The following is a 13,950-nucleotide window of genomic DNA, read 5'->3' as shown; positions in this document are numbered from 1 at the left end:
AGATCAGCATATCTCTTGCTGGATCCAATACATAGAAGTCTGGAGCAAAGAAGCAGTGTTTGGCTTATTCTTGGACATGATCATAATATCAAATGCAAATCTATTTTACTGGTTAACAGGATGAGAGGAGATAGCCACTGGGGGCAAATGCTCACAAGAAGACAACAAATTCCATTTCAACTGCCTGCAACTCTTAAGTTGGCTTTTGATGAAAAGCCTGGCAAAGGAGAGATCACAAATACCAATGGAGATTGCTTTGGTTAGACAAGAATAATTGATCACATGTGGTACTAAAACAAACTGGTAGGTCAATGCTCTAAGATGCTGGTGTGGGTGGCCAAGAATTTGGGGGAGTACTGCCTAATATATCATCTGTCAACGTGAGCAGAATATACTCCAGACCTGTCAGATGCCAGAACAGATTGGAATTCCAGGGTACCTGAGAAACTTAAGGAATCTGGTGTCTAAAATGACAAGCGTTTACATGCCCTGTCTATATATATTTCTCATATGTCTGTAGCTGTAGTATGTACATGCCCCTTACCCGAGACAGGAAACTTCAGTTCTGCCACAAATAGGCCAGAGTGGTAAAAGCGGCCAGAATCTAGTTGGGACACTGAGGCAAGCAGAGATTAAGTGACTTTTCCAAGATCATTTTTCCAAAGTAACAAGGCTAGTTACAGAACTTTTAGTTTCCAGTCCTTTGCTTTAGCCAAAAGACCATATTACTCTCTTAACTGCATAAATAAAAGACAGGAATAATCTCTGTCCTGAAGAACTTGCGGTCAGTCAAATTCAGACAGATGCAACACATAACTCAAACAGAATATAGTCATTGGGCAGTGATGGCACAGAGATCAGTGTGGGAAGGCTTTACTAAAGAAGCAGATTTTAAAAAGAGTACTTGATGGAAGACAAGAAGTCTAAAGTTATTTCAGTCCCAGGGAGCAACACGAACGAATTTGTAAAGCCATGATTGCAAATGTCATTTTTAAATACACACAATGATGTAAAACTGGCCTTTAATGTGAAATAGCATGATAAAATAAGGTAACTGTTGTTCAGCAAAGTAATGTTCAGGGTCTGACTGACACCCTAAAGAAAATAATCCAAAATTCAGAGTTAAGGTACCAGGCAACAGTAATTTTACTTCTTTGTGCATACTTATTATGATAGGTTGTATTCAGTAAAGCCTTCCATTATATGGTGTCATAACACTATTGGGCAAATGTTTATTTTTTTATGGCATGGGTTATCCAAGTGGAAGGTACTTATTAAATATTTAAATTGTAAGAAATTTCTTTATCAGATTACACAGGCACTTTACTGCCCATCTACACCAATGTTCATCTAGCACCTTGAGACGGGAATTGGTTTGACCATTTTTTGAGCAGGCACAATGATTTCCAAACAAATATGTGTAAGTCAGAATTGAAGATACCAGAGGGCAAATTTATTCCTGCTTAATGGAGCTACTCTAGGGATTAATCTGGTCTAGTAAGTTCAAGCGTGTTTGAAGGCAGTGTTGCCAGCAAAGAATTGTCCTAAATACACTTACTTCTAGGTAGTTAATTTGCTATCTAGATTTCAGTTAATTTTCAGGAAATATGGCAAATGGGTACATTATATCCTCATGAGAATGTTCCAAGTAAGTTTTTCATTCACAATTTATCTTAACTAGTATAAAATAAATATTATAAAGCTATAATTAAACATTAAAACTGTTCACTATACATACATACCTAGGCTTGCTCAAAATGGCAATGTAAAGAAATATTCCTTAACTGCAGTCCTAGAAACTTGTTGATGCAACTTGGAAAAGATGTCCAGGAAAGTGATCCACAGTGTTCTAAAATGTGACTCCATATAGATGTAGTAGAATTTTCAGAATGAAGCCCTGCTTTCCTATTGGTTGTTGCACAGCAAAGAAAAGAGGAGTGCTGTAAATAGAACAGTATCCATGGTAACTTGCACTTCAAACTTTGCAACATTTATGAAAATATTATCTCAGTTAATAACAATAATTATAAGTTTGTTAAGTTTGCTCAGCTTTGACTCAGACATTGAGATCCTCCAGCTAGTTCTGTTGCCTCAGTCCTGCACCAACTGAAGAAAGTGGCAACACTCCCATTGACTTCAGTGTTTCAGGATTGGGTCCATAGAACCAAATCCTGTCATTACCAGAGTCAATGGGAATTTTGCCACTGACTTTAATGGAACTGGGATTGGACACTAAATGCTAAGTTATGGCCTCTATGGTGGTTGCTGTTCAACTGTTTCTAAAAAGGAAAATAGCAAATGCCACAAGACTCTTAACCTCATCAATATCCTGTATCCATCTTTAACTGAATAGCTTCACTTTGGCTATTTCTTCCCCATCTCACTGTATGTAATCAGCACAAACATCAGTATGCTTGACTCTAGATGATGGTAGGCAAAATGCATTCATTGGCAACTAAGCTTAAAACAGCTTAAATGAAATTCAGACAGTGATGGGGCAAAGACATTTCATGCATGCTGCAAATTTGTATAACAAGTGGTCCAGCCTGATGGAATTACACACTTAACTTCTACAAAATATGGTTATAATGAGAATGTTGACAGTGACAGCAATGCTACAAGCAGATAACTTTAAGCAGTAAGGAAATTAATCAGTGCTTTCAAATGTCCCCCTTTCACTATAAGTTTCATTACAGGGCATACAAAACTTTTTTTTACCTTGTCTAAAGAACAATTTGGATAGTCCAGTTCCAAATTCAAGTTCCCAAGATTCCTAGCAGCCAGTAAATATAACAAACAAATATTCTTATCAGCAAATACAATTTGGATGGCACAGTGGGTTCAACTTTGTACTCAGGATTCCTGATGTCAATTTTGCCACAGATCACAAGTGGAAATGAATTTGGTGATTTCATCTGGGTCATGAATGGATATTAGCATCCAAAAAGGTCACAGCACCATCAGCAGTAACTTCTCAAGAGAAGTCCGGAATAGGAGCAACAGAAGGATTGCCACCGATCAGTTTTGAAATGCTTTGGCAGAGCCAGCTGCTCGGCTGTGGCTGAGGAGCATGTGAGGTAAAAAAGAGGGTGGGGTTGCAAAGGTGGCTCTAAGTCAGGGGTTCTCACAATAAAATTTTTTGGGGGGCACAGGGTGTGACCACCAACTCTTGCAGCCAGCTGCTCTGACAATTTTTTCTAAAATACTTAATTGACTTTAAGAAAAACAAATATATATGCACATATACATGTCCAAATCATCATAATTTATTTATATAGGGCTTTTTTGCACACTCAGTAATAAAAATAGTGTACAGTTGTCTCTATTCTTTACTGGACCTAAACAGAATAGAAACACAAATTAGGTGCTGTGCATGTTCTTGTCATTTTTATTTTGTTGTTTCTTTTGCTTTTTGGGGGGTGAGTTTAAAACTTGCTAGCTATCACTTTTCACAGCAGAAGACTTGCTAGCTAGTTGGGAGGCAGTGAAAAGTGATATTAACAAACGTACAAATATCACTTTTCACAGCAGACTTACTCAGCCCCAGCAAACTGGGCAACAAATTAAACCCTGGATGGGGCGGTGGGTAGGGAGGCAGAGGGGGCCAGGGGCAATGGCGGGGATGTAGGGAGGTCCGGGAGAGGTGCCAGAGGTGATGGGGGCAGGCTGGTGAGCCTGGGGCCAGGGCCAGAGACCAGAGCCGGCCACCACACAGCAGAAGCCTGGGCCCACAGGACACAGCAGGGGCCATGAGCAATGGGGGGGATCCCGAGGTACCGTGGCCAGGGCCCACGGACGGAGCTCACCGCCATGTGGCTGAATCCCAGGGACAGAGCAGGCAAGCAGGGTTCAGGGGTGATGGGAGGGATGGTGAGCCTGGGTCTGGAGCCCAAAGCCCCGCAACAGGGGGACAGAGCCTTCTGCTGTGCAGCTGAAGACTAAAGCCCCACAGCCAGAGCCTCTTGCCCACCACCCGAGGGCTGAAGTCAGAAGCACAAGCCCCACTGCCCCCAGGAAGGTGAGGAACTCACCCTGGCTGCTTCTTCCACCAGCGTTTGTGGCTCCAGAGTGGGGCAGGGCCCAACCCCTGCTGGTAGCCCCTGAGGAGGGGCTACTGCTTGCTCCCCACTCCCATCACCTCCCAAGAGGCTGTGGCCACAAGAAAAGCCCCTGGTGGCCACATGCAGCCAGGACTGCTACATTTGAGAAGTGCTGCTCTAAACCACCTTTTTGCCCTCTCGCTGAACCTAGTGCTGCTATGTGCTGGCCCAGTCCTGCAGTGCAAGTCAAAGCCATTCGATAAACCCTCCACTCCTATTACATTAACTTGCTTTTGTATCAGCAAGCTCAGTTTCAACCCTCAGAGCCATATAAAGCATAATGGAAGACATAATCCTGCCTCCCTCTCCCAAGAAGCTTTCAATCCAAGGGTCCAATCATATGTCTAGTAGAAACCAGTGGGATTTTGCCACTCACTTCGCTGGTAGTTGGATGTATGGAGGCCCAAGTTAAGTAGACCACAGAGTTGGAATACATAAGATACCTTATGACTAGGAAAGGCAAAGTCTCTGGACAGTGGAGATGTCCCATTTTGGGTAGTGTCATATACTTGGGCCCAGATCCTCAGCTGGTATAAGCAGGATTTACACCAGTGTAAGGAGCTGGCCCTTAATTTTTCATGTCCACCTTGATAGGGCTAATGGAAGAAGAGAATTTTGAGGAATTAGTATATTTTAAAAGGCTAATATTAGTGGTACTGAAATAACAGATTTTGTCACGCGAATTCACTCAATTGAACTGCTTATCCAAAGGGGACCTATTCCAATGAAATGTCATTGGCTTCAGACACTGGAAATATTTATAATAGGGATGCACAATGTGGGCTTACAGAAACCAAGTACTCCCCATGGACTCGTAAAATGTGAACCTGAGATGCCCTTGCCGCTGAATTGCAAGGTGAGGGCAAATCTGAACAAAGGCAGGTTTTTATTGCTGATTAACAGAAAATGCAATTAATTCCCACATGTCTCCCAAGAAAGATACAAACATGAGTAAAGATGAGGGATAATTGTGTAGTTACAAATTATCCACAAGCACACACACATTTGGTGAGGCCCTGGGATTCCTGGGAAGCTGCCACGGCCTACTCCAGTGCTGTGAAGGCGACATAACCGCAGTTTTGAGGGCTGAGAGTTTCAGAACAGTACAGACTGTTAGCCACACTTACCTTTAATGGATGATGTGTAGCTAAACCCTCTGCACTGCTCTGAAGGTCTCTGCTGGAGATTGCAGCAAGTGCAGACTTACACCTTATACCCAAAGCCTTTTGTAGTCAATGGAAATATGTCAGTTGGGCTTTGGATCAGCCCCCAGACATGATTTTGCTGGTGGCCCTAGAACGGATATGCCTTTTAAAGACCCAGCAATAGGAAGACTTTTAGGCCAACACTGACATGATGAGAAGGGTGCTGCCTCTCCCCAGCTGCTCGTGGTTCAGTACCAGGAGACCAGTGACAAGGGAGCGAGCCAAAAGCATTTGGCAATAGCAGCTTCATGAGATCCATTCTGGAAGGTGTTTGGAGAGTGAATGGTAGACCAGAAGGAAAGAGGAGTGAAAATAATTAGTATCTTTATGAATTACTTATAAACTAGGACACTAGGAGTGCTTAATCTCTGAAAAGCCTGACTGACTTCTATTCCACATCTTACTATTTGGGTGTAGGGGTGGGAAACAGTCAATAACTGTGTGCTGAATTTTACCCTCAGATACCACAGTGAAAATCCTGTGTAGTTCTTTGTGTCTGTTTTAGATTCACCATGAAATAATTCTTAACATGAACAAATGGCAGCAGGGTCCAGTAGCAAGGGGTGGGATGAGGAGTCAAGACATCCAGGTTCTGCCAATGATCTGCTGTTTGACACTGGAGAAGTCACTTCACCTCTCTGTGCCTCTGTTTCGCCATTTGCAAAATGGAGATAGTGAGACAGGGTGACATCCACTCCTATGCAGAGGGTCTGCAAAAGAACTAAGCACCACTCAAGTCCTACATAAGCTGGAGTATGAAGACTTTCCCAAAATGCTCTGAAACAAAATTTGCAGAGCAGCAAAAAGGCTGGGGAGATATGGATCTATGAAAAAAGATTAAATAGGTTGACTAAGCACTGATTAAGGGAGGCATCATAATCCACAAATATTTGAAGGCTATAAACCCCAAGTACATAGAGGATTCATTTGGGGTAATAAATGGGGTATAGTTAGGCATGACCAGTGGAATGAAGTTAAAAAGAGGAAAAGTTTCCTGACTGTGAGATGGATTATGAAACAGTATTATCGTCCCATGGGGAGTGGTGGAAGCCTGTAACCTTGGACATCTAAAACTTGACCACACAAAGCACAAGGATGTGCAGAGTAGGCAATAATCCATCATGGGCAGAGGGCTAAACTGGAGGATTCTTAGGTTTTAAGGCCAGAAGGGAGCATTAGATCATTTAGTCTGATCTCCTGTATAACACAAGCCATAGAACTTCATCCAGTTACCCCTGTACTGAGCCCAATATCTTGTGTTTGGCTAACGAACACCTTCCAGAAAGGCATTCAGGCTTGTTCTGAAGACATCAAGGGATGGAGAATCCACTACTTCCCTTGGTAGTTTGTTCCAATGGTTAATCCACCTCACTCTTAAAATGTGTGCCTTCTTTCTCATTTGAATTTGCCTGGCTTTAACTTCCAGCCACAGGGTTGAGACTGAGATTGTGATGCCTGATCCAAAGTCCTTTGAAACTAATGGAAAGACACACATTGACTTGAATGCACTTTCAGACCTTTGCTGAACTATTTTCTGTTCACTCAAGTTGCTCTGTTAGTAAAGGTCCTATGGACAAGAAGATGTAAAACAACTGCCCTCAATAGATTCAGCTACCTGTGAACATAAAGGACTGCTTTGTTCCTGACCACCCATGGAGAGGGTGAAATGCACACTCCCTACCTCATCCTGCCTAGTCATTAACCCTCCCCAGGTGATGAGGCGATGCAGCTGAACAAGCACCTAGAGAGCATAAGTCTATTATTGTTATAATGTAAAAATGTAGGAGAACTGTGAACAATAATCAAAATAATAGAACAAAGAACACTACATCACTCTGACATCCAGCAGCTTTACAGCCTTCCTAGCACTCACACCGGTCCTTTTTCATCATTGCTTTCATGACCTACTTGGGGGAGAAGATTCTCAAAGAATTGTTTAAGGATTCCAAGGCGTAACAGCCATGACGTACTGGAGCCTGCAGTTTCAATATTCCTAGAAAAGGAATTAATTTTCCATCTCATGACCCTTCACTTTGAATTTCTTTCTTAACTTACAAGCAGCAGAAGATCTGAAGTGATGAGCTGGAGCAGGGAAGAGGTGGGGAATAGCACACACAGACACACACTTACACATACACACCAACCATGATCAGGCACCACCATCAAGGGTGGGCAGCCGGGAACTCTTCTATCGTTGTGAAATAAAAGATACAACTTACCCTGTCTGCCTTTGGTTTTGTTCTTTCTAGTTTCCTTTCTTCCACTGTTACAGGCAAGGAGGCATCAGCAGCTAGTTTGGGGACAGGGCTGGGTAAATAGGACAGTTCCAGGGCCCGGTTCAGCAGTGAGTCCAGACAGAACCTTTCCTTCCCCACTCCTTGTGTTGACCAGTCCCAGAATAGTTTGTCTTTTACCTAGATGCAGAAGAGATGGGACTGCCACTTCTGCTCAACAGCTGATGGATGGGAGAGTGATGGCCCAGCTACTGAGAAAAGTTGGGGTGAGGTTCTATGGAATGCTCCGTGTTGTGACCCTGAATGTGGGAGATGGGGAGCAAAGCAAGAGAGAAAGAGGAGACAAGAGGGAAGTGAAGAACGAGCCAAAGAGGAGGAGATAATGCTACAAAAGGAGAGGGGACATAAAGTAGAAGAGGGAGGGCCAAGGGTCACAATAGAGGACAAGGCACCAGGGGGTGAAGGAAGGTCAGAGGGGATGCTAGAGCTGAGTAGGCAGTGGGAGGGGACTAGTCAGTCAGCATTCTCTTGAAGACTCCAGGAGGAGAGTGGACACCTTTGTGACCTCTTCACAAAGATAATAGTGGGTGGGGCTCCAGTGAGGCAGCCTCTGAGAGGCTGGGACCTTACAGCTGCTTCTGGGCCTGAAGAAGAAATTAGATTTATGGATCTGGTTGGATTGAAGCCTACAAGTTGGATTTGGATCCAAAGACCCACAAGCTGTGGAAGTTTGGATCCAGAACTCCAGTTGAGGACCATTCTTAATTTTTAAAGTATTTTAAGATTCTCAGGTGGAAGGCACTTTAAATGTGCAAGTAGTATGATAATGAATAATAATAATCGCTTGTTAGCACTGTAGTGTCCAGGAAGTGGATCTCTTGTGTGGACTGGTCCAGGCTGAGGTTGACGGTGGGATGGAAATTGTTGAAATCATGGTGGAATTCCTCAAGGGCTTCTTTTCCATGGGTCCAGATGATGAAGATGTCATCAGTGTAGCACAAGTAGAGTAGGGGCATTAGGGGACGAGAGCTGAGGAAGCATTGTTCTAAGTCAGCCATAAAAATGTTGGCATACTGTGGGGCCATGCAGGTACCCATACCTTGATCTCTATCTTAAAACTTCTTAAAACTACAATACCCAACTACTGAAGGCGAGGGATAGCTCAGTGGTTTGAGCACTGGCCTGCTAAACCCAGGGTTGTGAGTTCAATCCTTGAGGGGGCCATTTGGGATCTGGGGCAAAAATTGGGGATTGGTCCTGCTTTGAGCAGGGGGTTGGACTAGATGACCTCCTGAGGTCCCTTCCAACCCTGATATTCTATGATTCTATGAAGTGAAGAAACAGACTGACACAGCCAGAAGAGTACCCAGAAGTCACGTACTACAGGACAGGCTGAACAAAGAAAGTAACAGAATGTCACTAGCTGTCACCTTCAGCCCCCAACTAAAACCTCTCCAGCGCATCATCAAGGATCTACAACCTATCCTGAAGGACGATCGTCACTCTCACAGATCTTGGGAGACAGGCCAGTCCTCGCTTACAGGCAGCCCCCCAACCTGAAGCAAATACTCACCAGCAACCACACACTACACAACAAAAACACTAACCCAGGAACCTATCCTTGCAACAAAGCCTGGTGCCAACTCTGTCCACATATCTATTCAAGTGACACCATCATAGGACTTAATCACATCAGCCACATCATCAAGGGCTTGTTCACCTGCACATCTAGCAATGTGATCTATGCCATCATGTGCCAGCAATGCCCCTCTGCCATGTATATTGGCCAAACTGGACAGTCTCTACGCAAAAGAATAAATGGACACAAATCAGACGTCAAGAATTATAACATTCAAAAACCAGTCGGAGAACACTTCAGCCTCCCTGGACACTCAATTACAGACCTAAAAGTTGCAATTCTTCAACAAAAAAGACTTCAAAAACAGACTCCAATGAGAAACTGCAGAACTGGAATTAATTTGCAAACTGGACACCATTAAATTAGGCTTGAATAAAGACTGGGAGTGGATGAGTCATTACACAAACCCATGCCGATAATAGCTCACCTTAATTGATTAGTGTCATTAGAGTTGGTATGGCAACACCCATTTTTTCATGTTCTCTCTCTCTCTATATATATCTTCCTACTGTATTTTCCACTGCATACATCTGATGAAGTGAGTTTTAGCCCATGAAAGTTTATGCCCAAATAAATTTGTTAGTCTCTAAGGTGCCACAAGTAATCCTCGTTCTTTAGTTTTTTAATAGTGTGTTAGAAAAATCAAGAGTGGGAGACCCTTGTTTCTGACTTGAAAAAGCAAAATGGGTCCAATTTTAATTAAGTTCTCTTTCTGCATTGACATTGGTGCAAATCCAGACAATCACTTTGTTTTGAACATTACAGTTTTCAGATAAAATTTGTGATTAATCTGTGAACCGTTCTATGTATCTGTTGTATCCATGGGACTATAAAAGCACCCTCTAGTGGCACGCTACGCTTAAAAGTGGTTTGGTTTTTTTAATTCAAAGATTCAATGCAACAGAGAATTGAAATGCTGAATGGTGTTGTGGATCTAAATCCTAAGGGACTGTGTTTTTGTTATTAGTTCCTATGTTACTCCTGAAGTCAGATTTGGAGATCTACGTTCTCAACACTCAATTCACTATTTTTCAAAATAGTGCCAAGCTAACAAAACCCCAGGACTCCATAGTGACAAACCAGAAGATCACTGCTATTCTTACTAGCTGCACCGTTGTACTTTGTGGGGAATCTAGGGTATTGCCATGGCAATGCCAAATCCTGAAGCTTCACTGCATTTTTGTTTTTAAAAAGATTATGTTCACTGGCAGGCAAATACTGGAAAAATATACCACCAAAAATAGAGGCAAATTCTTCTCTTTTACTTTGTTCAAGTAGAAAAACATTAATACGAATTCATGTAGCCAACCAATTTTTAACCACAATTCCCTTTTATCTAACTCCCAGTTGTGTCCCTCATATAAGTCACTTTTCTGATTATCTGGAGTTTGATTATTTTTTATGTCTCCCAAACATGTTGGATAAATAAGATAATACTGTGTAGAACACAGTAATCCTGTTTTTTCTGAAATAATAGGTGCTAGCTTGATACGGACTAGGAAGATACATGCCACTCAAACTCTGTATCTCTTCTGTACATTTTATACTCTACTCAAACATTCTAACACAATCACGGAATCTCAATTCATTTCTTCATACAAGTCACAAATGGTAACGTAAGAAGTGTCCAAACACCTGCTGCTCCCCCTGAAGTCAATGCTGGATCCAAGTGCTCAGAACCTCTCAAGATTCAGTGCAATACAATCTTAATATAGGAATTACCAAGGCAACACTGTAGATTTCTGGTACAACGCAATCCCACAGGAAAAATCATAATGTAATTTGGCTAGAGTTATTAAAGCAATACTCAATTTCAGTGACTTTAGCTGTCTGTTAATATGGGCATGACTAGCAAAGTTTTATTGCAATTACTAGAGATTTCTCAGAAAATCCTTCCAATTTTTATGGTGATGAATTTTTATGTGGGATGTCAGAGCTTACTATACAAATGCAAAGAACTTCCGGTTCTGTTCAATATCTTCATCAATGATTTAGATAATGGCATAGAGAGTACACTTACAAAGTTTGCGGACGATACCAAGCTGGGAGGGGCTGCAAGTGCTTTGGAGGCTAGGATTAAAATTCAGAATGACATTGACAACCTGGAGAAATGGTCTGAAGTAAATAGCATGAAATACAATAAGGACAACTGCAAAGTACTCCACTTAGGAAGGAATAATCAGTTGCACACATACAAAATGGGAAATGACTGCCTAGGAAGGAGTACTGCAGAAAGGGATCTGGGGGTTAGAGTGGATCACAAGCTTAATATGAGTCAACAGTGTAAATGTTGCAAAAAAAGCAAACATCATTCTGGGATGAATTAGCAGGAGTGTTTTAAGCAAGACACAAGAAGTAATTCTTCCGCTCTACTCCACACTGATTAGGCCTCAACTGTAGTACTATGTCCAGTTCTGGACACCATATTTCAGGAAAGATGTAGATAAATTGGAGAAAGTCCAGAGAAGCACAACAAAAATGATCAAAGGTCTAGAAAACATGACCTATGAAGGAAGATTGAAAAAATTGGGTTTGCCAAGAGTGCAGGGGACTGGATGACCTCTCAAGGTCCATTCCAGTCCTATGATTCTATTACTATACATGAGGCAGTGTAGTCTAGTGGCTAGAGCAGGACAACTGGGAATCAGGATTCCCCAATCCCATAATCTGAGTTTTGTGGTTTACTCATGTCAATGTGTCTAAGAGTAGATAAAGAGACCAGTCCTCAGCTGGTGTCATTCAGTGTGGCTTTGCTGATTCTAGTAGAGCAATCCTGATTTACATCAAGGGAGGACCTGGCTTACACTGTGTTTAGAATGCTTTTACATAGTGCCTATCAGTGGCAACTAAGGATCCTAAAGCAAATTATTGAGACACTTTGGCAGATAGATCCTCTATTTAGGAGTTTTCCAAGGCTTTTATCTAAGCGCTGACACCTTTTACAAATAGCATGGAGTGAGTCCTAGCTGGCAGTATACTCACAGCCTCCCTTGATCCTGGTGGGCATGGTTGGGTGGTTTCATTTTCCTTCTTTCTTTTCTCTGTCTCTATTGATAATCCCAGCTGATTAGGGCAGGATACCTTCTCCACTTTTGGGAGTAAAGGGGGGCCAAAGCTGTTGGGTCTTTGCTGGTGGGAAAGGCAGCAGGCATTCTCCCTCCCTTCTCTGAGCATTGTTTTACTATGGAGTTTCCTCTATTTGAAATGCTAATGATCACCCTTTGAATGGTAATCAGGATTGTAACAAGACCTAGTGGGAGGTAAGTAGCATTTTTTTTTGTTATATATACATTTGGGATCAACACCCCAGGGTTAAGGCTAGTGATAATACAGGCTGGGGCTGCTCAGACTTCCCTACACTCCTCCATTGTGACTTCAACACCTTTGCTATTTCTGTTTTGGACCACTTATGAGGAGACACTACCATTTGTGCTGGCTTTGTGATAAGGACAACTGTCCACTAAGGACCACCAAACTTATTTATTTTCTCTTTTGTTCTTGTTGTAAAGCAATTTCTATTGCAGAAACAAAGTGGGATTTTGCCATATGAGATGCACCCAGTATGGGTTTTTACTTTCCAGTCAATTATCAGTACAATGCCCTGATTAGGTCTGTGAACTGTAGCTCCCATGAGTTACTTTTACTTAGTCTATTACTCAATTTTGTTTGTGACCTAAGTGCAATTTGAAGCCAGGTGTCCAGAGATAAAAGGCTAATGCATTGACCCAATGCACCAGTGCTACAGACAATACTATCCTGCATAACTGGAATTTTTATCACCGGAACTCAGTGAAATTGTTGAATACAGTGAGGATCCATAGTCATTAGATGAGTTATAAGACCTCAATACTCTCCTTTAGTAGCTATATTTTTCTAAAATCGCCGAACAATGAGCCTACATTAAGGACTTAGTACATACACATTTCAGGCCCAAATATCTTTTGGGGCTACTAGATATTTCAGTTTAAAAGTCATTTTTACAGAAATTAACATATTCAAGGAGATTTTTAGAGGATAGATTTAGAATCCACATGCAGGGCACAGGCATCTCTAGCTAACTCCAGTAGTGCTTGTGGATTCTGTGTAGGATATTCAGTCAAGACTTTAAGAAGATCAGGCTACATCATTTATTATAGATTCATCTCAGCAACTCAGAGGCTGGTGTTCCTTGTTAGCTGGCTGTTTGAGAACTGCTCACAGCCCTGTCTAATAGCTATTCAGCTAAGCTGGGTACAGCCCTTAAAGAGACATATCCTCACACACCAGGTAAGGCGAGGGAGGCAAGAGCAGCAGCACTGTGAGGACAATGTATTGCTATGCTGTGCATGGATTTGAGAGCAGAGACTGTCTTGGCTTGTTCAGAGTCCTTGCTAGGCCTTTTGCATACTGGGGTAGTGATTTATAAGGTCTCAGCTTTACACTGTATACTGGGGTAATCTCAAACTTATTTCTTTCCTAGTACCTTTGCTGTGTTTTACATTGTTCCTAATGCTCATTTCATAGACCCTGTGGTATGGCAGGAAAACAGACTATACTGAAAAGGAAGCATGGTTGAGTCATTCCTACACAGGACATCGAATTTTAGCCCTAACTCTGTCATTACTCCTTCTGTGGTCTGGAACAAGTCACTTAAATGCTTATTGCCTCAGTTTTCCCATCTATAAAATGGGAAGAATAATAATCATAATACTGTGTGAAGTGGGTTTAATGTATTGATATGTGGATGAAAGTAAACTGGATATCTTCAGAAACAAGACATTGAAGAAGTGCAA

The 13,950-nt window shown here is 42.1% G+C and overlaps 1 protein-coding gene across 2 annotated transcripts in view; it reads right to left on the bottom strand.

The window, feature by feature from the left end:
• The window catches only part of USP7 (ubiquitin specific peptidase 7), a 193,585-nt gene that overhangs the window by 130,182 nt on the left and 49,453 nt on the right, over positions 1-13,950 (bottom strand). Inside the window, exon 3 of one of the 2 annotated variants that reach the window (XM_043524404.1) lies at positions 1,743-1,940. The exons of the other annotated variant lie outside the window; for it this stretch is intronic. The gene's annotated coding sequence lies outside the window, so the exon portion shown is untranslated. The remainder of the gene's footprint in view (positions 1-1,742; positions 1,941-13,950) is intronic. 2 annotated transcript variants of the gene reach the window in all.

This window comes from Chelonia mydas, chromosome 10 (genome assembly GCF_015237465.2).
Source record: "Chelonia mydas isolate rCheMyd1 chromosome 10, rCheMyd1.pri.v2, whole genome shotgun sequence".
Classification (NCBI taxonomy): Eukaryota; Metazoa; Chordata; order Testudines; family Cheloniidae; genus Chelonia; species Chelonia mydas.
The sequence above is the reverse complement of the archived record's forward strand: the minus strand, read 5'-3'. Positions and strand labels throughout refer to the sequence as shown.